The 23,755-nt window shown below is 37.9% G+C and overlaps 1 protein-coding gene across 20 annotated transcripts in view; it reads left to right on the plus strand.

The window, feature by feature from the left end:
• LOC144293967 (uncharacterized) overlaps positions 1-23,755 on the plus strand; it is a 1,010,193-nt gene that overhangs the window by 444,753 nt on the left and 541,685 nt on the right. For 6 of the 20 annotated variants that reach the window (XM_077865362.1, XM_077865366.1, XM_077865376.1 and 3 more), the window contains one exon: positions 16,403-16,469. The exons of the other annotated variants lie outside the window; for them this stretch is intronic. The gene's annotated coding sequence lies outside the window, so the exon portion shown is untranslated. The remainder of the gene's footprint in view (positions 1-16,402; positions 16,470-23,755) is intronic. 20 annotated transcript variants of the gene reach the window in all.

The raw sequence follows: 23,755 nt of genomic DNA on the forward strand, positions 1-23,755 counted from the left end.
ATTCCATTTCACAGATGAAATTTCATGCTGTGGGAATGGTCCAAATAAGAACATAAGGACCAGTCATTTGCATTTTTGCACATGGAGTATTATCTTGACTCTGTCTTTAGTTCAGTAAGATCTCAAAGGTAGACACAGTCCTGGGGCATGTTTATGTGCTGCTGTCTTCCTTTTAAGTTCCTTTAAAGTATACACACACATGCAGGAAAACCAAGAAACATACTATTACCTACTGAGAGAACTACTACAGGCTGATGGTTGCCAGCCGGGAGGTAGGGGTGGGTGGGGAAAATAGGTGCTGGGGATTAAAGAGCACATTTTTCTGCTGAAAAAAAAAATTATTTCACCATTTGTTAAAATTAAAGGTTTGAAGTAAACCAACTAATTTTAAGAAGCTTATTATTTTGTAAATTAAATATATATGTAGTATGATTCACAAAATAAAATTTATTAACATACTAAAAAGTTAAGAATGTTGCTTGACTCATTAAAAAATAAAATAGGACAACACATATTCAAATGTCTCTTTACTAGAACAGGTAGCATTATTGAGTAAGTCAGACTTTAAGATGATAAGAACTAGGGGGCCCTGGATGGCTAGTTGGTTAAGTGTCTGACTTGATTTCCACTCAGGTCATGATCTCAGAGTCATGAGATCAAGCCCCAGGTCAGGCTGGGGTGGAACCTGATTAATATTCTCTCTCTCCTTCTTCCTCTGCTCCTCTCTCTCTCTCTCTCTGTATCTCTCAAAAAAAAATGATAAAGACTGGTAAGGTTTGTGGAAAATTGAGAGTTTATGCCTCCACATCATGTCATTCAGATTTAGTTTGTAATGACATTGTGTAGGTAAGCATACATGTTCACACACACACACACACACAAATGCAGGTCACTGGTTTGCAGCCCTTTATTTTTTTATTTTGTTCTTTAAAAAATGTTTTATCGGGGCACCTGGGTAGCTCTGGTTGAGTGTCTGCCTTTGACTCAGGTCATGATCCTGGGGTCCTGGGATCAAGTCCTGCATCAGGCTCCCTGCTTCTTCCTCTGTCTGTGTCGCTGCCTCTCTCTCTGTGTGTGTCTCTCATGAATAAATAAAATCTTTTAAAAACTGTTTTATTTATTCATTTCTTTGTAGGTTTTATACCCAATGTGGAGGTTGGACTTACAAATCCTAGTCAAGAGTCACATGCTCTCCCAGCTGAGTCAACCAAGCACCCCAGTCTGTGGCCTCTTAAACTATCACTTCTTTCTTAAGCTTAAGTTATTAGAATAGATCAAGAAATATATAATTCTGTGAAGTGAAGAGAATGTGAAGCAATTGGTTTGCATGTATTTATATTTATCCTCTGAAGCCTAGTCTGCTGAGAGAATGATGATGATCACTTTTAAGGAGTTAACTGCTTTGGTTGAATTGTTTCACTTATGTGGTAATGATACACACTCACTTCAGTACTTTGTCAAAGAAGAAAAAACAGATTATGAATTCCTTTCTTCTTTTATCCAATGATTATAATTCGTAGCTTGAGAGCATGGACAGTTACCGCTCCATGGGAGGACTTTCCAGGGATGGAGCGTGGCGCCTGATGATGTGTTGATAGTCAGCGAGCCAGGCAATGGACTTTGGCCCTCACTGTAGAGAGCTGTAGGCGACTCCTTTGCCACTTGGTTTTTCAGTGCTGGCAGATGGGACTTCATTGTTTCAAAGTTTCAGTTTGGAAAATTTAGACACTAAGGGTTAATCTACATTTTAAAATAGCTGTCTTTGGAGGAAATTATGCTATAAATGAGAAACCTGTGTGGAGTTCTGGGTTCTTTATGTTAGCTTTGGCAGGGCCAGGAGCCTGTTTTGATGATAAAGCCAGCATTTGAAACCTGTATTTTATATCGCAGGAAAACTAAGCAAATTTAAAACACTCCACATTTGCCTTTTGACACCCCATAACCAATAGATGAACTTTAATTTCTGGGAGGCCTCCCAGTGATTAATGCCTTCCATTTATGACGTGAGAAGAATGAGCCGTATGTTAGTTGGTCTTCTGTCCGTTTCTAAAGAGCACCCGTGCCAGGATTTTGATGTGCACTCGCATTCTGGCACCAGGCTTTACACTTCTCACCCAGCACAGAGCCAGCTCACAGATCCTGTTCGGCACAGCAACTCCAGACACGCAGCCTGAATTTGAAGGCAGCCTCTTAAAATGTGGCAGGCGCAGTCTCCTTCTTCCTATTTGGAGCCCATCGTGTGGGGTTAGGACCACTCTCAGCTGCCTGCAAGGCAGCCTCGAGTGAGTTGTATTTGTTAGCTTCTCACTGAAGCAGTGTCCATGAAGGTGAGGTGTGGCAGTACAGGGCCATTTCACAGCGTTTTTTGTTGCCTGTACTTACTATTAAGAGGAAGTGGTTCTATTTCTTTTTTCCCTACATTTCCAAAAGAGATTACATACTCTACTCTCTTATAGGGGACAGTGTTGGAACAAATAGCTTTGGGGCCTTCCTTGGCTCCAGTGCCATCCAAGGGAGAGGAGTGACATTCACTAAGCTGCGTGTGGTAGCTGCTAATGCTGTCCACCAAATACTTTTGGTTCTTTCCCCTTTAAGGCACATAGTAGGGTTGCATTTTCTACCTCCCTCTGTGGTCATGCAATCTGCTTAGGTCAATAAAAATTAAGCAGAAGTGCCATATGTTTTACTTTGCACGTTAAGTGTTAAGAAACAATGGGTGATTCACCACCCTCCTCTGTTTGCTGCTTCAGTGACTGAAGAATCACAGGTCAAGAAAAGGCTTCCTGGGTCCCCGAGTGACTGATAAATAGAAAACCCCTGTTCACCAGTGTTAGAATTGTATCATGAACAAGAAGTATCCTTGGGTATGTTAGCCACTGAGATTTGGGGATTTCTTGTACCTGCATTGTAATGTAGTCTATGCTGACCAATGAGCCTTGTTATCTAGAGTAGACCCAGTACCTTGAAGCTTAAACAGTGCCAAGCCAAGTCCATGTCTTTCTTGTCTCATTTTCTCTTAGGTATCAGTAAAACATGAGTGAGTTCCCTTCATGTGGAAAAGAGGCAAACAGAATCTGCTTTAGCATACCATTATCTTCTAGCCATCCCCCCCAACCCCTTAACAGATGAGGAATACCAAAGTCTAAAATCAAGACAGGAGATAAGGAGACTCTGCTATGTTTCCAACTAGTATCACCATTGGTGATTTTGCTAGATTTTGGTCCCACTTAGTTCTTGTCTTTTCTCACATTGGTTAGGAAGTCCTAGGAATGAGAAATAATAATGGTGGTTTTCCCAGTCTTCCAACACTTACAGACCTTAAGCACACCAGTTGATCAAATCTGTAGGTAACAGAGGTAGGCCTACTATTTTTGTTATTTCTTTCTTAAAAGTCTTGGGATGCTAGCAGACTAATGGTGTGTGGATGTTGTAGGCAAGATTATAATATGGGCCTTGTTTCTAAGCTCCTGGTGTACATGCCCTAAATCCCCTTTCCTTCAATGTATAAATGAAAATACCACCTATGTGTAAAAGAAATATCACTCCCATGATTAGTTTACATTATATGAAAAAGGTTGAAGAGATTTTGCCAATGTAATTAAGATCCCTAATCAGTTGAATTTGAGTTAATCAAAAGGGGATTATCCTGGCTAAGCCTGACTTAATCAGGTGAGATTTTTAAAGAGAGTTTATAGGTCCCAGATAGAAGTCAGCCATTTTCCTCCTGGCTTTGAGGGAGCAAATAGCCAGCTGTGAGTAGTCAATGAAGGAGGCCCCATGGCAAGGACTTGAATTTGGTTTCCAGTTGTTTCAGGATAATTCCTGGCTGACAACTAACAAGAAAATAGGGATCTCGGTCGGAAACAAATTCTGCCAACAACCTGAGGGAGCTTGGAAGCAGAACTTTTCCTAATTGATTCTCCAAATGAGAATACAGCGGGCAGGCATTTTGCCTTAAGCCTTGTGAACATAAGTAAAGGATCCAGCTAAAATGTGCCAGGATTTTGACCCAAAGAAACTGCTAGATAATGAACTTTCTCTCCTTCTCTCTCTCTCTCTCTTTTAAGATTTTTGTTCATTTATTCATGAGAGAGAGAGAGAGAGAGAGGCAGAGATATAGACAGAGGGAGAGGCAGGCTCCCCAGAGGGAGCCTGATGCAGGACTCGATCCCAGGACCCCGGGATCATGACCTGAGCCGAAGGCAGATCCTCAACTACTGAGCCACCCACGTGCCCCCAGATAATAAATTTATTGAAGCTTTAGTCTACTAACTGTGTGGTACTATTATGCAGCAACAGAAAACTAATACAAAAGGAACCTGACCTGTTTTTTCCTGAAATTTCTGGCTTTTGTTTTAATAACATATCATCTAGGCATATGCTGCTGTCTCCTTAGGAGCTTCCTGAAATCAGTTTTAATTCCCATTTGGAGTGATGAGACTGGAAGATGTTTTCATAGTGGTTAAATGTGGCTCTTGATGTCTTCAGCATATCCTTAATCAAACCCCTGCAAGCAACCATGAGAGAGCTTCATAGTTTCTACTCACTCTTGTATACACAGTGACCTCCACTGGAAGTGTTCTTGTACTCTGACTGGAGTCATTCACTAATAATCTTAAGGATCTGGGGTAGAAAAAAAAAAAAAAAGGATCTGGGTAGCCCTGAGATGATTTTGGGATACCTGGGAGTGTATGGTATATCTCTGAAGCCAAATGATGTGCTCCTTTTGATCACATTCTAGAAAGGAACTGTGTTGACACAGAAACATCATTTGACTTATTGGAAAGCATTTGGTCTTTTAAGGTGAATTTGACTTTAGAATGTATATGTTCATGATGTACAGAACAATCAGACAGAAATGAGCTTCACTGAAAAGAGGAGACTTTGGCTGAGTTTGGCACCATATTTTTGAAGTTGGTGACCAGAGAGGAAACAGCCAGTTTCACAAAAGCACAATTTGAGGTAAATAACGCTTCTTTATATTTGTCAGTCGTTTGACTCGTTACATTTAATGTAAAAGTATTTTAACAAAAAGAAGCAAACAAAAAGGTAATATATGCTTAGCAAAGATTTTTAGATCTGTGATACACACAGGATGGAGAGGCATCAAGAGATTCATTTTGTTACTCGGGAGAAATTGTGCAGATTTTCCCAGCTTGAAGGAAAGAGTTTTGTGGAGAAAGAAAGCAAGAAGACTCTTAGATGTGTGAAATGGGTTCTGTCCTTTTAACCAAGAACAAAAAGGCATGTGACCAAATAGCTTCACATAGTGCTACTCCAGGTGAGTTTATGGATAGGACCCCACTCTATGGTAATAGCATTATGAGGAGAAAATTTAGACCGAATGATGAAGTCAAGAGTATTTAAAGCTATGGCTTCCTCTAGAGAGTTTGTGAAGATTCTTGATGAAAATACTGATGACGTAGGGTCAATGAATAGGGGTTATGTGTAAAATTGCTTGAGGAATGCTGAATTGTTTCTCTCACTGATTGATTAGATAAATCTAAATAAAAATATATTATGTGATTGCTTATCCACGTTGTTTCACCAGTGCTACAGATCATCAGTACTCAGGGACTGAATGCCCCAGCTAAGGCTAGGAAATGGACAATACAGGCTCTCTTCATGCTCTGTGGTCATTCTAAGATTTCCTGGTAGTCCATTACCCCCACCCCCCTTATCTGGCCAAAGACGTTGCATCAGCCCAGGGGTAAAACAGAGACTTGATATTCTGAAAGTAGTGGTCTTTAATGCATTGTACTCTGGGTGGTGATTGATGGTGCCAACTAGTTTAGAAGTTTGCTGATTGGGATCCCTTGGTGGCGCAGTGGTTTGGCGCCTGCCTTTGGCCCAGGGCGCGATCCTGGAGACCCGGGATCGAATCCCACATGGGGCTCCCAGTGCCTGGAGCCTGCTTCTCCCTCTGCCTGTGTCTCTGCCTCTCTCTCTCTCTGTGACTATCATAAAAAAAAAAAAAAAAAGTTTGCTGATTGATTGATTTTTCTGTAGTTCATGCTATTGGCCACCTGTGTTAATAGTAGAAAAGCTCTCAAAGAAGACGATTTTCAGGTACTTGGAGGATTTGGGTAGGAAGCTGAGATCACTAGGGCACTATGAAAAACTGTAAGGTTGGCTGTCTTCTCCTTGTAATCATCTTCCCTTCCCAATCTTGTGAAAACCTTCTTCCTGATTCCCAGGAACATTATGCTTCCCATTTACTACTTAAAAATGTATTTTTTTCTACTTAAAGTTGCCAGTTCAGCATGTTGGTTTATCTGAGAAGGATACGAATCTGATTAAAGTACTTAAGTAAGACCACCTTATGAAGATTTCATGAACTTACTCCTTCAAGGTATATTTAAAGTTTAAAAGATGGTATTCATTAATCTAAACAAATCTCTATTCGAGCTGTAGGGCAGAGGCTTTTGAGTGTAGGGATCTGTGTATACGTCTTTTCTAGCCACATTTGCCATTCTCTCATATCTTTTTCCCATCAAGAACAAGGGTCTATAACTGAATACTTCACTCTTGAAAGGCTACCAGCTGTCTCAGTAGATGGAAAACGCTTTCTGCCAAAGACATGTAGTTATCATTGGTGTTTGTACCATTCTATCACCTACCCGAATTCTAAACTAAATGAGAGATTACAAAAGATCAGGTAGAGAGAAATAAAAGTATCGGTTTCGATAGTAATAGCACTAATGGAAAACAAGATTTAGGCATATGACTAATATGTCCCCAGAATTAAGCAGACCTATCCACCCCTTCAGAGACAGCCTGGAAAACCATAATCTTGCCCACAAGAATATTTCCTTTACCAATAAGCTTCCTACAAGTGGCAAATCGACCAACCATTTGCCCTCCAAGTAGGTTGATCCCGAAGAGAGGAGAGGGGAAGGGTTGAGCCAATGAATGACATGGTTCCTGCTCCCAGATTTAACAATTTCCACAACTTCCCTCCCATAACTGGCTGTATAATTTGTGGGGCCCGATGCAAAATGAAAACGCAGAAGCCCTTGTTCAAAAATTTTTATGAACTTCAAGAGCATTGAATCAAATATGAGCCCTTCTATGTGTGGGTCCCTATGTAAGTATACAGGCTACAAATTCATGAAGCCACCCCTGTTTATTTTTTATCTGGGATACAGAATAAGGAAGTAGAGGGAATACAAGAGTGTTTTATATTAATTCATGTCCATCTACATGTATAAATCAAGTGTAAAGGAGGTTCCCTGAAACAGTGACATTTCCAAGTCTCCTGCTCTCTTATCCCCTAGGTTTAGTTAGCAAGTCCATGGTCCACTTGGAAGCATTATACCTGTCAGAGTAGGAGAGCAGCCATATCATCAGGGAGTTCTTGTTCTCATAGCCACAAGCCTACCCTTCTAGTCCTAACCACTGTTGCTTTATTGATCCTTTTTGCATACAGTGAAGAATTTACTTAAGGAGGCTATGAAATAGGTCAGAATCATACAATCATAATCATACTACATTATGCCATACTACTAAGGGATAATGGATCCCTTAGACCAGAGAAAGAACACTGGTTATTTTAAAACTGATCACTGAGGGGCCTCTAGGAAAGAGGTGATATTCTTCTGCTAAATAAAAAGCGAACTCAGTCACTTTGTTTAAATATCAAATGATATGTTTCCTAATTAGAAATAGAACTCATTTGTGGGGTCTAAGGCCTTTGTAATCAATTTATGCTTATTCACTTTAGTGTTGTCTTCTAATGATGTATTATCAGTTTTATTTCAGGCATTTCATCATTGCCCCTTATCTGTGTTCTTGCTCTGGGGAAGAATATCGAGATTGCTTCATTTCACCTACATTGTACCCTTCTGCATCTTTTGGGGCAGGGCTGAGTCCCAAGCCTGGGTCATAAAGGGGAAATCACAGTTGTAGTGATTCCTTGTTGCTGACATGCTGTCCTAGAGGCAGGAGAGATGTATTCAGCTGGGAGAGTGAATCAATTCATGATGAATTCAGAAGCCTCTGCCTTTGACCCTCTTCTGCATTATCCAGGGCAATCTTGGAGTGGCTAATGGTGATGTGGTAAAGAGGTGAACAGCGGTGTCTCCTGTCCTCCAAGCCCTTAGAACCTCTGTTGTATAAAAAAGAAAATACAGCTGATAATGTTTTTATTATACTCCAGAATAATTCTTTTTTTTCTAAGAAAGAAAAAAATCAGCTACTCCTTATGAACTATTGTATTGAGGCCCATGTGCTCTTCTTTATTCAGATCAGTTGACAGTATCTACAGTTTTATTGGTAAATTCTTAATGGTTTTATAGCCACTAGGAATGACCCTATGCATTCTAAAATAAGTCTGTATGATTTTAAACTGATTTAATGCATGACCTTGAACATAAACAGCATAGTTCCAAATTTTCACTTACAGAATTTCCCTTAAAGGAGTTTAGGATTCAAAAGCTTTCCAGCTTTGCACTTCCTTCTTCATGAATTCTCATTTTCTATTGAAAGATACAAACAAACCCCCCAAAAATATAAATAGAAAAGTATTTAGATAGAACTCATAATTGGCTATAGTTTATGATATTGTACTATTAAAACAAACAAACTCATCACCAAATTGTGTTTATTTATTTATTTTTTAAATATTTATTTATTTATGATAGAGAGAGAGAGAGAGAGAGAGAGAGAGAAGCAGAGACACAGGCAGAGGGAGAAGTAGGCCCCATGCCGGGAGCCCGACGCGGGACTCGATCCCGGGACGCCAGGATCGCGCCCTGGGCCAAAGGCAGGCGCCAAACCTCTGAGCCACCCAGGGATCCCCCCAAACTGTGTTTAAATTAAAATTTTCTTTACACTAAGGTATGAAGATCTTTATTCTTCATTGATCTTCCTTCTCAGTAACTGCCTTTCATATCTAGATGGTCATCAAGCCCAACAAATTTTCTGGCATTACCCCTCTGTCTTTTATCTCCCTACTTTCAACAAGACCAACTAGGGCCTCATATCCTCACTTTCAAGTGCTTCGGCCCAGTACTGTACTTTCAGTTTAGGCTGGTGACACACCGTCTCCGTTTCAGGAGGCTCTGGGGTCACTGGCCCCAACATTACATCAGACTCCCCATTCTTTTGGTAGTTGTCAATATGTGATGTATCATAGAGGTTCTTCTCCAAACCTTGCTGTTCAGCAGCCCCTTTTCCGAAGCTCCTGTGTCATAAGCATGTCAGTCCTTTTCATTTCAGCTGCATGGTCATAGATAGGTTATAAGAAACAAGAAGAAAGGTATAGAGAGCTTAATATTTTTTCTTATAAAAAATTTATTTATTCATGAGAGATACAGAGGAGAGGCAGAGACATAGGCATAGGCTTCTTCTAGGTACCCTGATGCTGGACTTGATCCTGAGCCCTAAGCCAAAAGCCAACACTCAACCACTGAGCCACCCAGGTGTCCTTTTAATATTGCTTCTAACTGCCATCTGAGATCTAACCTGAAAGATACATTTGACTTTGTTCCCTTGTTTTTATTTCAAAGAATGGGGTTCACCATTTCTACCTAGATGTCCATATTCTATCTTAGTAAAGGTTAATATAAAGTTAACCTTACATCCTAGCTTGATTAAGTAATTTAGGCAGAATTCTAGGACTCCCCGGGGCCTTTACTGAGCTGTTATTTCTCTGAGAATATCCAAACTGGTGAGGCCCAGATCCTTGTCACACACAAACCCTCTCAGAATTTTCATACCTCTTGCTATTTATTTTGATCTTACCTCCCTAATACTCATTACTCTTCCTCTAAACCAGTGGAAGAGAGGAGAGAAAGAGATGGTACTGAAGAAGGCATAAATGCTATGGAGTTGTACTCACACTCGACAAAGCAATTGTGTTCTCTGTTTTTTATTTGATTTTCTATTTTAATTATATACTTTGTTGTTGTTTTGAAAGATTTTATTTAGTTATTAGAGAGAGAAAGAGAGCATGCACAAGCAGGGGAAGAGGCAGAGGAAGAAGTGGGCTCCCCACTGAGCAGGGGATGTGGGGCTCCATCCCAGGACCCTGAGATCATGACCTGTGCCAAAGGCAGACGTTTAGCTGACTGAGCCACCCAGGTGCCTGATACATATATATTTTGAATGAAAGGATTTGGATCCTGCAATTTCTTCAAGCAGTCATCCAAAATCTTTTCATCCTTCAATATAAAAATTTCCTGGGAGAAAGGAAGGTATCCTTTCTGAAATTGCCCTCTCAGAAGTCAGAAATGTCATCCAAAATTTCTAATTAACTTTTGTTTTTGTCTTTTATAACCACCTTTGACACCAGAGACCATTCTCCCCTCAATCAAGACTCACTCTCATCATTTCTGGAATACAGCCATATATCTCTGACAATTTTTGCTCCTGTTTTCTTGGTATTACTCTGCCCATACAAGGCATCTGTCTTAAGGTCATATTCCCTGGAATCTAAGTCTGAGATAGGAGTCATTCCATCATCTTTAGCTCTGTTTTCTTTCTTCTTGACATGGCTCCCTTAAAGTGATGTACTCTCACATTCTATGTATATGTGTATGTCTGCCACATGCATATCACCAACATCTTGTCCCAACTGCAGATCTTCATTTCTTAATTCATTGCAGAATGGTTGTCCTACAAAGTTCACATTTCCGTAACGAAAATCATTGCACATTATTTTATTTTCCCAAACTGACTTTGCTATATTTTTGAATGATATTGTTATTCTTCATTATTAGGGCTTGTAAAATATTAAACTATCATGCTCTCTTCCTCTCTCATCAGACTGTCATGCTTTCTTCTCTCTTCCCCACTTCTAATTCCTTGCAAACCACCAATGGTTCTACTACCTCAACACTTTTAGTCTTCATTCAGAACATTTTCTTTATTTTTGTTGCTTTTCCACCCATTTACATATTTTCACATGGAAGAATTGATGGAGAAATGAGGGACTGCATGATGCTGAGCTTTCTTTCTCTGGTCTATTGTATTCATCTGTACCTTCTTTTTCTTAATCTTTGAACATGCCCTAGCCATGTTGACTCCTCTAAGTAAAACTTCAACTTTTTGATTTAGGCCGTTTCTTTGCACCTTGTAGATAATTAGACAAAGTTGTCTATGTAAATATATTTAATAGGGACAAAAACACATTAACAACTTAAAAACAGTACTTATGATTTTTATTCACTAATCTGTTGCTTTGAAGAAATAAAATATGACCCATTGAATATCAGTAAAGGAAATATTTGGGGGCAAATTCTGTGGCCTGTCTTAATTCATTATGACTTTTCACAAAGCTGTCCCTTATATATGCTGTATTCCTACCAGGCAGATTGTCACATTCTGCCTGGCTGCAGATGTCCAGAGATCTGAATATGTAGTAATAATAATGCCTGCAATTTCTTCTTAAAATGAAGACAGCCCTATATTCTTGGCTGAGTCTAACGTTGCATATTTACTTAGAGTCAAAGAATGTTTTTGTATATTTAAAGCTAAGGATATTCTGTTAGGTTTCTTCTCCCTAAGGCCTCTGCTCACTCTGCATTGTACAGGGAGCAGATTTGGTCAATTCAGTGGAATAATTATACATTTCACAGCTGAACAAGAGATTTAGGATTTACAAATGAATGTTTGATTAGTTCCAAAATTGACAAAGCACAACTTCAGAGGGGAATGGCAGAAGACAAATTTAGTAATTACTCTCAAATAGGCAAGAGGTACATGAAATCAACATCACTAATTGTCAGGTAAATACAAATCAAAACCACAATGGATATCACCTCATACCTGTTAGAATGGCCATCATAAAGAGGACAAAAGATAACAAGTATTGTCAAGGATGTGGAGAAAAAAGAACCTTTGTGCACTGTTAATGGGAATATAATTGGTTCAGCCACTATGGAGAACAGATAGTATGGAAGTTCCTCATAAAATTAAAAATAGAATTTCCATATGACCCAGCAATCCTACTCATGGGTACATATCCAAAAGAAATGGAAACAGGATAGCAAAAGGATATCTTCACCCCTGTATTTGTTGCGGCATTATTCACAACAGCCAAGGTATGGAAACAGCCAAATTGTTAATGGATGAATGAATAAAGATGTTTTATATATATATTATGTATAATAATATGTACTATGTATTCACTCACAAAAAAAGAAGGAAATACTGCCATTTGTGACAACATCGATGGAACTTGAGGGCATTATGTTAACTGCGGTAAGTGAGACAGGAATATAAATGCTGTGTGATACGTACATGTGAAATCTAGAAAAGCTGAACTTGCAGAAAGAGAGGGTATAATGATGGTTACCAGGGACTGCGGAGTGGGAGAATTAGGGAGATGTTAGTCAAAAGTTACAAATCTGAAGTTAGGAGATGAATAAGTTCTGGATACCTGATGTACAGCATGTGATTATAGTGAACAGTACTGTATTATGTACTTCAGAGTTTTTAATGGGCTATATTTTACATGTTCTCACCACAAAAAATAAATAATTATGTGATGTGATGGAGATGTTAGCTAACACTACGATGATAGTCACATTGCAATATTTAAATACATCAGATCAACATGTTCTATGTCAGTTATTTCTCAATAAAATTACTCTTTCTGTACTTTAGTAGTATACTTATTTTTTCTTCTGTGTCTAAGCATCAGCCATACAGTGACCAAAAATAAGTGAAACTCTGTATTTCTTCAGATATTTTTAGAATTTTATTAATCTTTTCTTTTATTAAAGGATATTGGCTTAATAAAAATACTCATATGAAAGGCTCTCTGATCAAAATTAAAAACACATGATTTTGAGAATTTCACTTCCAGTAATAGCTAGTTGGCCCAAACTAGTTCTCTTTCTTAGAAAAACTGAAGAACCTGGTCAAAGTTTTATAAAGACATCTTTCTGAAAGTAGTAAAGAGCTTGTAAGATAATATGGAATAATCAGGCCAAGATTTTGGACAACTCAGATAAGCTGCTCAAAATTGCTTTTGCTTTGGGATTATTTTCCCATTCTGAAAGAGCGGCTGCAAAACTAACTTGTTCCCTTAGTGGTCTCATAGGTCTGGGGTGATCCTCAGATTCTGGTGAGGATGCATACTCCAGTCTCCAGTTAACACTGGGTTCATGAAGAACTATGCTTTCAAGGAAGTGTGAACCAGAAGGAAATTAGATATTATAGGGACTTGCAGCCAGAATTTTATTACTTAGGGTCAGGGAAACCTCAAATCTCTCTAACAACTCTCAGAAGCTACCATAGGTAATCTGTGAAAGACATTACCATCATTTTAGGTATCAAAATCATCTTCCAATAATTTATTAAATAAAACATATTATACAATTAAAATTAACAAAGCAAGTACAAAACATCAGAAACAACATACAATAGAAACAGGTCCACAAAGACATGAGATTTTGGAACTCTCAGTCTCAGACAAGAAAACAACTACTCTAATTATGGTTTAAAAATAAAGGAGGTAAGATTGAAAAATTTGGTAAGAAACTAAAAATAACATAAGAGATGCCAGTATAAAATGGCCAAATTCAAACTACTGACAACACTAACTGCTAGTGAGGATGTGCAGCAAAAGGAACTCCATTCATTGCTGGCGGGAATACGAAATGGTACAGCCACTTTGGAAGACAGTTTGGTAATTTCTTACAAGACTAATATTCTTACCATACAGTCCAGCAATCACACTGCTTGATATGTATCCAAAGGAGTTGAAAATTTATGTACATACAAAAACCTACACGAATTGTTCGTATTAGCTTTATTCATAATTGTCAAAATGTGGAAGTAACCAAGATGCCCTTCAGTAGATAAATGGATAACCAACTGTAGTACAGACAGATAAGGTAATATTATATAGCACTGAAAAGAAAAGAGCTATCAAGTCATGAGAAGACATGGAGGGACATCAAATGTATACTACTAAGGGACAGAAGCCAACCTAATAAGACCACATACTATATAATTCCAACTATATGACATTCTGGAAAAGGTATAACTATGAAGACACTAAAAAGATCAGTGGTTGCCATGGGTTGTGGATTAAGAGGAAGGATGAATCAGCAGAGCACAGAGGATTTTTAGTGCAGTGAAAATACTCTTGTACACATTTGTCCAAACCCGTAGAAGGTACACCGAAAGTGAACTCTAACGTGTAGTGTACTGTGTACTATGTACTTTGAATAATTATGTGTCAATAGAGATCCATCATTTGTATCAAGTATGCCATTCTGTGGGGAATGTTGATAATGGAGGAAGCTATACAAGTGTGGAGGTAGAGGGCATGTTGGAAATCTCTACATTCCCCTTAATCTTGCTGTGACTCTAGAAATGCTATAAAAAAACAGTATCTTCTTAAAAATAAATAATTTAAAACAAAAACAAATATGAATTATACAATAAAATTATGATGAAATGATTTAAGAACTAAGTTTGGATTTAAGAAAAAATTAGACACAGATGAAGAGATATTAGTTAACTAGAAATAGATAAGAAAAAACTATTCAGAAAAAAGTATAAATAATATACAGATGAAAAATACAGATGAGAGACAAACAGAAGATTCAGAGAGAAAATCAAATATTCATTTCATTTGAATCCCAGAAAGGAAGAAAGGAGAGACTAGAATAGAGAATATTGGATGAGAAAATATCTGAAAATACTATCTAGCATGGATGAAAGACATCCATCTTCATATTTTAAAAGCCCAATGAATCACAAGTGGGAAAACATTTTTGTCTCCTTTTAAACACATAGTGACACCCCAGGAAACCAGAGACAAATTTTAAAGCAGGGGAGATTATCTTTAAATAAACAGTGGTTACAACGAGAGTTTACTTCTCCAGTGCAACAATGGAAACCAGAAGACAAAAAAGTTATGTTTACAATGTACTAGAAAAAAGAACAGTTTCAAAACTAGAATTTTATGCACAATGGTATAAACACCCTTGAAAATGAATGCAAAATGACATTTTCAAATGAACAATCGCACAACAAAATTAGTTATTTTCAGGCTGCTAAGGAAAATTCTAAAGAATATATTTTAAGTAGAAAGAACATAATCCCAGACAAGAAGTCAGAAATGTGGGGAAAAAGATGCTAAATGTGAAGGTAAACCTAATACATATTGGCTGATTAAAACAACAACAATAATAGTTTTATAGGTTTTAATATGTTTCTGACTTAATATATGTAACAGCAATAGCTTATACATTTTGAGTTGAATAGAAGAATTTAAGATGTTGCAGCATCCTCAATTTGTCCTGGAGAAAAGGAAAGGTATTGGTAAAATACTAAATTTTATTGTTAATATTGCATGTTTAAATTTAGATTATAAGCAATTCTGCAGATTCAATTGCTGCCCTGAGCCATAATCCATTCACCCACTTAAAGATATCTGTTGGTGTAGTAGACTGTCCAGCATGACAGGCAATTTAATCTCACAGGGGTTTACAGCTCTCTTTCTCCCTTCCTGAAGGAATTCTATAGCTCTCTGAAACTTACTTCACCACAGTAGCCACAGTCCACCTTGTGCAGAAAAGCTAACTGCTCCACGGGTATCTCCAACCAGTGGGGTTAGAATTTGGTGAAAAATGCCCTGAACACTCAACTCAGTCCATGGGTTCTTAGAGAATTCCCAGTAGGATTGACCCCTGTTTGTCCACAGCAATGCCTCACTCATTCATATACTCTTTATTGGTTTTTCTCCTTTTTGTGTCTCATATTCCAGACGCTCCTAGTTATTCTTGGGATTTCTTCCAACTTCTGGTACATAAGCCCTTACCTTAGGGTCTGATTTTAGTGAAGCCCTAAGAAAGGCGATAGCAGACTTGGCTCTAGAAAACAGGGTTTTAGGGTATGATTTTTGTGTTGGATCCCTTGGCCAGAAGATGACTAGGATCCAATTGTTGGTAATGAGTTGATTGTGGAAAATCTTTTGTGTATTGTACTGTCACAATTTCCTAGACTATCACTGTGGAGGACTGACATACTGGTCAGGTTGACAGGGAGAAAAATGCTGGCTTTTGCAACAGCTCTTGCACCCAAACAATAAAGGGGCATGGCAATTATAACTAACGTAGAGTTAGCTGTTTTTTCAACTGACTTAGAGGCCTTGAAAATAATACAGTTAGATATGAAATTCAGAAGGTGTTCATGGAAGTATTTAAAGAAATTCTGATCCCCTGCATCTAGAGGGTTTAATATACTAGAAATCAGGCTCCCGAATTATTACAAGGATGGCAGAGGTCCAAAAGAGGCTGAATGCACTTCTATTAAGATCCTTTAAGTAAGGATCTTATGGTAAAGTCAGGATGCTGGTGGAGAAGAAGCAGGACTTATGATCTGAATGGGAAGGAGATGTATTTGCAAACTTTTAATCCCCAGATGTCGCTGAATCCTACAGGTCAGCAGAAGCAGTCCTCTACTTTGCTAAAGGAGAACAGCCTCAACCTTGCACTTTACTATCAAAGGTGAGATGGATACAATTTGTCTACTGATCAACAGGGCTAGAATAACTTTGGTCTACAGATCGATGGCTAATAGAGCATGGAATTCCTAGAGGCTAAATGGAGAGGCAGCCAACAAAGGTGTTTCCTAGCTAATCAAAATGATTATGAGTAGGTGAGTAAAAGGCTAAAGTCAGCTATCACAGTGGAAGCCCTCTTAACTAGCCCATTAAAATAGCAACCTCTTCCTATTAAAAATAGTTTACCTGTCACTTTCAATTGCCCTTACCTAGTTCTATTATCTCCTCTCACACTTAGAATGGGTAGCACTCTAATTTTAACTGTTTGTTATGTGTCTTTTTAATTATCTACTTCCCCCACTATAATGTCTATTTCACAAGGGCATTTTTGGGGAGTCTGTTTTGTGTATTGGTACATTCCAAGCACCTGGAACAATGAATGTTACAAAGTAGGGGCCCAGTGAACTTTGGTTAATGAATAGCCAGTTTTCTTCACTGCAGTGTGTGTGTGTGTGTGTGTGTGTGTGTGTATTTTTATTTTTGTTTTTAATTTTTGATAAGCTCTCCACATTTTAAATAGGGGCATTGCATCATACTCATGGGATTTACTGAGTAAAGGTTCTGCTGTTTAAGGAAAGGGGACAGTGATCCAGAGAGAAAGTTGGCAATGAGAATTATAGGAAGCTGTGAGGGAGCGTGGTGGGGGGAGTAGTCAGCTACTCTATGCAAAGAAAGGCAGCTTCTGGAGAACTATGGGGAGAACTTGGCAGGTTGGGGACATGCATGAACCCAGAGATACACACATGTGTATATATAAATATACATATATATATATATATTTCATAGAAGTTTTTTTTTTCCTAATCATATATATATATATTTGAATAGTACCGTGATGCAGTATCAAGGGATGATTTAGGAAAAAAAAAAACTTCTATGAAATCTGTGGCACTGTACAAAAGTTGTCCATTTCTTTGTATGAAGTCTGAGTATTCTCAAGAGGCATTCCTGGCAGGCTGAGGATATGAAGAATAGTTACTTTTTGTCCTAGATAATTGGTTTATACTTACTTTGTGCACCCAGACTTGGATTTTGGTTTCTTGAAGCGTTTTTTTTTTTCCTCTTTACTATTATCCTATTGGATTTGATTAATTCTGTTTTGTATGGCATGGTAATGTCCAGAAATCCTTTGAGGAAAAAAAAAAAGGGCTGTATTTATAACTATTATCTTTCAAAATGAACAATTCTCAAAGTACCCCTCTAGTTTGCAAAGGGTTAATGCACTATCCAACTTGCCTAACATTATCTGAGGGAGGATATATGTGTACTCCAAAGACCTAAGTAATGATGCCATTAACCTTTCCTAGCCTAGCTCTATATGGTACTTCACCATTGGTTCAAGTGACTCTTTTTCTTTTCATTGCAACTAGCTGGAATTTTTATTAAGTGTCATTAATCAAAGGTGAAAAATTCTCAGAGCAGGAAAATTGTCAGTGAAACTGGCTGCTGTACATGGGGGAGAAAAATAAAAGGGTTTGATAATTATATATTAACTCAAGCATTAATAGTCTTTTCAAATCATCACGGGTTATGGGTCCTCTTTGATTTTAGGGGCCTAATTTTGGGGAAGACCTATTAATCTTTTTTTCCATTTCTTTCTTATTTAGTAATTTAATTTTTAAGGTGTTATTTATTAATGTAGCTTTCTTAAATGACAGGTGTGGTATGGTAGTCAAAGCTACTCTCCATGCTGTTCTTCTGGAATGACCTATTTTGGAATGTGGGAAAAAAATTAGGATTTTGAGCTTGCTTTTATTTTTTTTTTTTTTAGATTTTATTTATTTATTCATGAGAGACACACACAGAGAGGGGCAGAGCACAGGCAGAGGGAGAAGCAGGCTCCATGCAGGGAGCCTGATGTGGGACTTGATCCCTGGACTCCAGGATCATGCCCCAGGCTGAAGGCAGGCGCTAAACTGCTGAGCCACCCGGGTATCCCCATCTTTCTTCCCTTCCCTCCCTTTCCCTTCCCTTCCCCCTTCCCTTCCTCCTGCCCTTCCTCCTGCCCTTTTTCCTTCCCTTATTTATTAATGAGAGACACACAGAGAGACAGAGATATAGGCAAAGGGAGAGGCAGGTTCCCTCTAGGGAGCCTGATGCGGGACTCCATCCCAGGACCCCAGGATCAGGACCTGAGCCAAAGGCAGACGCTCAACTGCTGAGCCACCCAGGTGCCCCGGATTTTGAGTTTTCTTATAAAATAGATAGACTTAGGCACCACTTACTGGGGGAAATCAGCTTTTCTTTGGAGCACTGGTGTTGGGGCTAATTAGAATGACCTTTAATCTGTATTATAAAAATTAATAAGGGGAAAATCTCACTTAAATGAAGTTGGGAGGTTCAGGAGGGGAGCTCTCATGCCCTACCATGCATCATAAATGGCAGATCAGAAAAATCAGGTCATTAGTTGCAGAACAGAAAGACATGGGCCTTGCAGAGCACACCACTTCATTATCCCAGCACTAGTAAACGGGGCTTTCCTGCTTCCCTGGCAACAGCTCAGCCAATGACAGACAGTGGCAACTCAGCCAATGAGTAACCATAATACTTAGCGCTCCCTTGTTTAGGCCAAAGGCCTTTTTGTTTAGGAGGCCTTCCCAACTTCCCCCTGTCCTTCATAAAAGAGCGTCCCTCTCCTGTATTTTGCAGACTTGCCTATAGTTTTGCTGTGGTCTGTTTGTCTCGGCTTGCCATTCTCTCATTCCCGTATAAACCCATTTCTGCTGGTAAAATGACTGGCAATTTTGTTTTTAAAGTTAACAGTATCATAAATAAGAGCTAGCCTTTTATAAATATCAACTTTGGACCTTAGAAAGGTTTTAATTAATATGCTGTAAACCTTTAACTGAAGTGACTGTGAAGAATTTCTACTCCAGATGTAGCATATTGAGGCTTTTGCTAGCTGCAACAAGTAGGTGAGTAAAACTTCATATTTTTAATAGGCTCACATCACAGAGAAAAGAGAAAACACAATCTTGAGAACAAGGGGATCAGTAGAAAGTGGGTATTTAGGAAGGTAGACCCTGTAGGATTATATCATAGCCTAAAACTGCCAATATCATTTATTTTGTGGATTAAACATCTGTGCTTTGCAATATAATTGGGGTATGCGAGTACAATGTAAGTTCTGTTTAGTTTGCAACTCTGGTTGTTTCTTCCTCCACACTATTTGTGTTAATTGCCCCTTGTGGATGGGCTGCATAGTCTCTAATCCTCATAGTGTGCAAGTGAATTTGTGCTGTGCTTCTCTCAAACACACCTGCAAGAAATTTTAATAGCTTTAAAAACCTAAGATGTTTCCCTCACTCCCTGTTGCATAACAGTCCTGACTACCTGAGGTATCATCACAAAGGATACTTTAATAATAGCTATGATGATGTAGGCACCTGAAATTCCATCTGGCAGTATACACTGTAGTAAGATACACACACACACACACACACACACACACACACACACAGATTTTTTTTTTTTTTTTTTAATAAACTTGGCTAATGTATTTCCACTCTGTGTATGCATGCTGCTTGCTCTTGCTTGGACATCCAAGAGAAGATTTCAGCAAGTTCTAGCAGTGAATCCATTACAACTTGGTGAATGCTTTGACAAATTATGTTCTGTTTCATACTACCTCGAGTTTTTCTCTTAATATTTAATTTAGGTTACAATAAAATTGTATAAATAAAGGATAGGAAAAGTAATATGCTTCATTAGCTATAGTCTTGTGGGAGATATTGATTCTACAAAGCAAAAATAAATGCTGTTTTTCCTTATATGTGCAACAGAATTTAAAGATCTAAACTTTCAAAATTATTTATTTACTATGTCTCAGAAAAATGGATGGCAACTTTTTAGGGAAGGAAATAATTCTAAACAGGGCTTACAGTAGTTTTCCTAGAAAGGTCAATAGTTATTGAATAAATAAATGGATGATTGTTTGAATAAATGAACAAACTAAATGTATAAATTTGTTATGACTAAAAATTTAGATTTATTCATTTATATATATTTTCAACTTCATCTATCCTGGGCATAGATCAAATTTTCTAAGTGGGCAATATTTCTTGGCTCTTGGACATTACTGTATGACACACATCTTTTCATTAATCAGATACTTTGAAATTTGAACATAGGAAAGTTCGGTGGACAAAGTGTATGCTATGGCTGTGGACCATTTGCTTTCTCTCCTCTCTAATTACTCTTTCCCTGCCTCTGAATGTGCAATCGAAGACACCTTGGAGTTTCCGATCATTGGAAATTATTTCTAGATTTAACTGGATCTCCTTATAACTTGTAGGATTTCTGGTGTGTATTTGGGAAAAAAGGCTAAGTCTTGATTACAGAAGAGTTTCTGAGGAGAATTAGCTACAGTTTGTGCTCAGTTTCCTCTTTTGGATGTTTTCAGCCTACTGCTAGCTCATTAGTTATGTTTTTAAAAAATATTTATTAAATATATTAAAACTATTTTAACTTAGTACTATAACATATATTGCTTAATAAAGCATGTTAACCTTTATCAAAAGCAAGAAACCAAAAGCTGTTTTCCATTAAGATGGTTTGGATGCCACTGAAGCTTCACCTGAATGCTTATTGGGTCTGTATCTTTTCTTCAGAACGTGTGTGTAACATTTGGAAAATTGGGCCTTATACTTTGATCTGGTTGAACTAGGCATTAAAGAGCAAATAATATTCTATTTCTTAAAGGAAATGATTCTTGTGAGGCTGTGGACGTCATAAGCCATCTTGCGATGTTAAATTTTTTTATTGAAATTGAATTTAAAATGCCAAACCAGTACTTCAGAAAGCACCTTCAATCTCCATTGATTCCCAAGTGTTGATTGTAATTTGGTTGGAATTTTAGGTTGACTGAATTCTTTGGTTTTTCATCCTAAGTTTTTATTCATTTTATTGAAACACAAGCTGTTTATCAAAGAAAGAATCAAGGGCATGATCTAAAATATGTCCTTTTTTCACATGTATGGTTTTTCAGCAAATAAAATAATCTCTAAAATAGAGTAGGTTCTGTTTTATCAAGATAGAAATTATGCAATGCATTCTTTGCAGAATAAACAATTCTGTATCACCTAAGAATGCATTCATCTGTAAGTAACAAAATATCACTAACGATGGCCTAAACCATGACACTGAATTATTGTCGATGAGAGGAAATCGGGACAAAGAAGCTTGTGTAGCATTGCCACCATGCCAGAATAAAATATCTGCTTCTGCTATCCTTTTGCTCTATGTGCTTGTTACTCCATTGCAAAGTGACCATTAAAACACCAGTTGTAAATTAGGAGAGTGGAGAGTGCTAGTAGAATCTGGTAAATTCCCTTCCCTCCCCCCAAAGAGCACTGCTTTCTCAGATAGGCCCCAGGGGACTTCTCATTAGCTCTTATTGGCTGGAATTGTATCATGTGGACATCTCTAGAGGCAAGAAAAGCTGGTACTCTAAGCAGTTACCTGTTGAAAAACAAAAGCAAGTATTTATTTGATGTGTCCAACCTCTCTGGTAGATGTCAGCAAGAAAATACAGAGTGGAGAATTAAGCCAGCAGCATCAACTATGATTTCCAAGCTCTATCTTAGGTCTAATTGAATTCTAGCAATTTGTCTACAAAAAAATTTATGAGACAACAAAGGAACTGAGACATCTTTTGCACATTTATTGCAGAGAATGTAACTAAGAGATAAATGCCATTATCGAATAGGGCCAATATATACTGTGATTTCACACAAAAGATGTCACTGGCTGTTTTAGAAAAATGAATCAGCTGTATTAAGTCCGTCTTTAAAAATGAGGATGAAAGTGGGGTTTTCTCTTTAAACAACCATTTAAAACAGTCTCTTTTCAGTAAAGCATGTCAGACCAGGGTGATGATTAGGTAAGGAATTTTTTTTTTGGGGGGGGGTCAGGATTTAGTTAAATGAGCACTAGTATCACTACTAAAATGAGTATTCCTAACCACTACTTGTTTTATTCTAGAGCAGCAACAAAATGGCAGAGACGACAGCTGCCGCATCATATACATACACACACTCCTTCCTACACAAACTATGCTTTGTACATCAGATGCAGCATAAATACCATGGCATGTGGCAGTTGCTATGGTGACAAGTTTTTTTTTTTTTAATGAAGAGCAGATGGACTAAGCATGTAAAACTTGCATAAGTTGTTAGTAATCTGTGAGTTACTGTAGACTAGTTGATGAAGGAAACTACAATCTAGCTTTTGTAATTTTTCCACATAACATGTTTAACTACCACTTTTCTCCTTTTCTTCAGTTCATTTTGTTTTCCAAATGGCAGTGGAAAATTGTTAATTGTTTTTCCTATCCCACAGGAATGATATATGTGTATAATATACATATATACATTATATATGTAATATGTATATTTTATATATATATTCCTTCTTTGCCAAATAAATTTCTGTTGTGAGGCTTTTAACTCTTTAGTTGAATACATATGTATTTCCAGTGGGCCCATATAAGTACATTTCATTTAAGTCTAATTCAAAACAATATACATGATAACGAGAATGGTTCCAAGTGTGAAATGGTTAGAACCAGCGAGCAGTTGGCTTGCTCTATAGTACAAGTTCTGGATAATGTGTAAGTGCAATAGGACATATAATTAGTATTTTGGACTAATTTTTGTTCTGTTTGTCTAATCATCCAATCTAGGCAGGCCTTGTTCTGAAGTGACCTAATCATGTGTTGTTCCTAGCTGCTCATGGAAATGGGCATGGGGGAAAATCCTCAAGGAATTATTTGTGCTTGTACTATTGTAACCAGTGATATTGCTATATGGAATACTTTCTGTATTTGTAAAATGAAATTGGGAGATTTTAACATATTTCAGGAACTACTTAATGTACACCCCACATAGGACAATAACACCTTTGAGGAGTAAGGCACAGAACTGCCCTCAGGGGCAAGAGAATCATGGGAAAAATAAGACAAATAAACAAATGGCTCTGATCTCAAATAGACCCTACGTGTCATTAAGGAGGGAGTTGCTGAGTACCCAAGCAGGAAGATTGGTAATGGCTTTCTTTGATGTCTCCTGATGATTTGGTACTATTCGTTTTATGCAAATTTCTCTTAGATCTTATTTCCAAACATGTGTGATCCTGCACTCTCCTGTTTTGTTTATCTTTGATGGTGAATCCTGTCACCTCAACTATGGAAAAAATATGGAGAAGTTGGTTCACGTGAATAGAGAGTAAAAT

This window comes from Canis aureus, chromosome 2, assembly GCF_053574225.1.
Source record: "Canis aureus isolate CA01 chromosome 2, VMU_Caureus_v.1.0, whole genome shotgun sequence".
Taxonomy (NCBI): domain Eukaryota; kingdom Metazoa; phylum Chordata; class Mammalia; order Carnivora; family Canidae; genus Canis; species Canis aureus.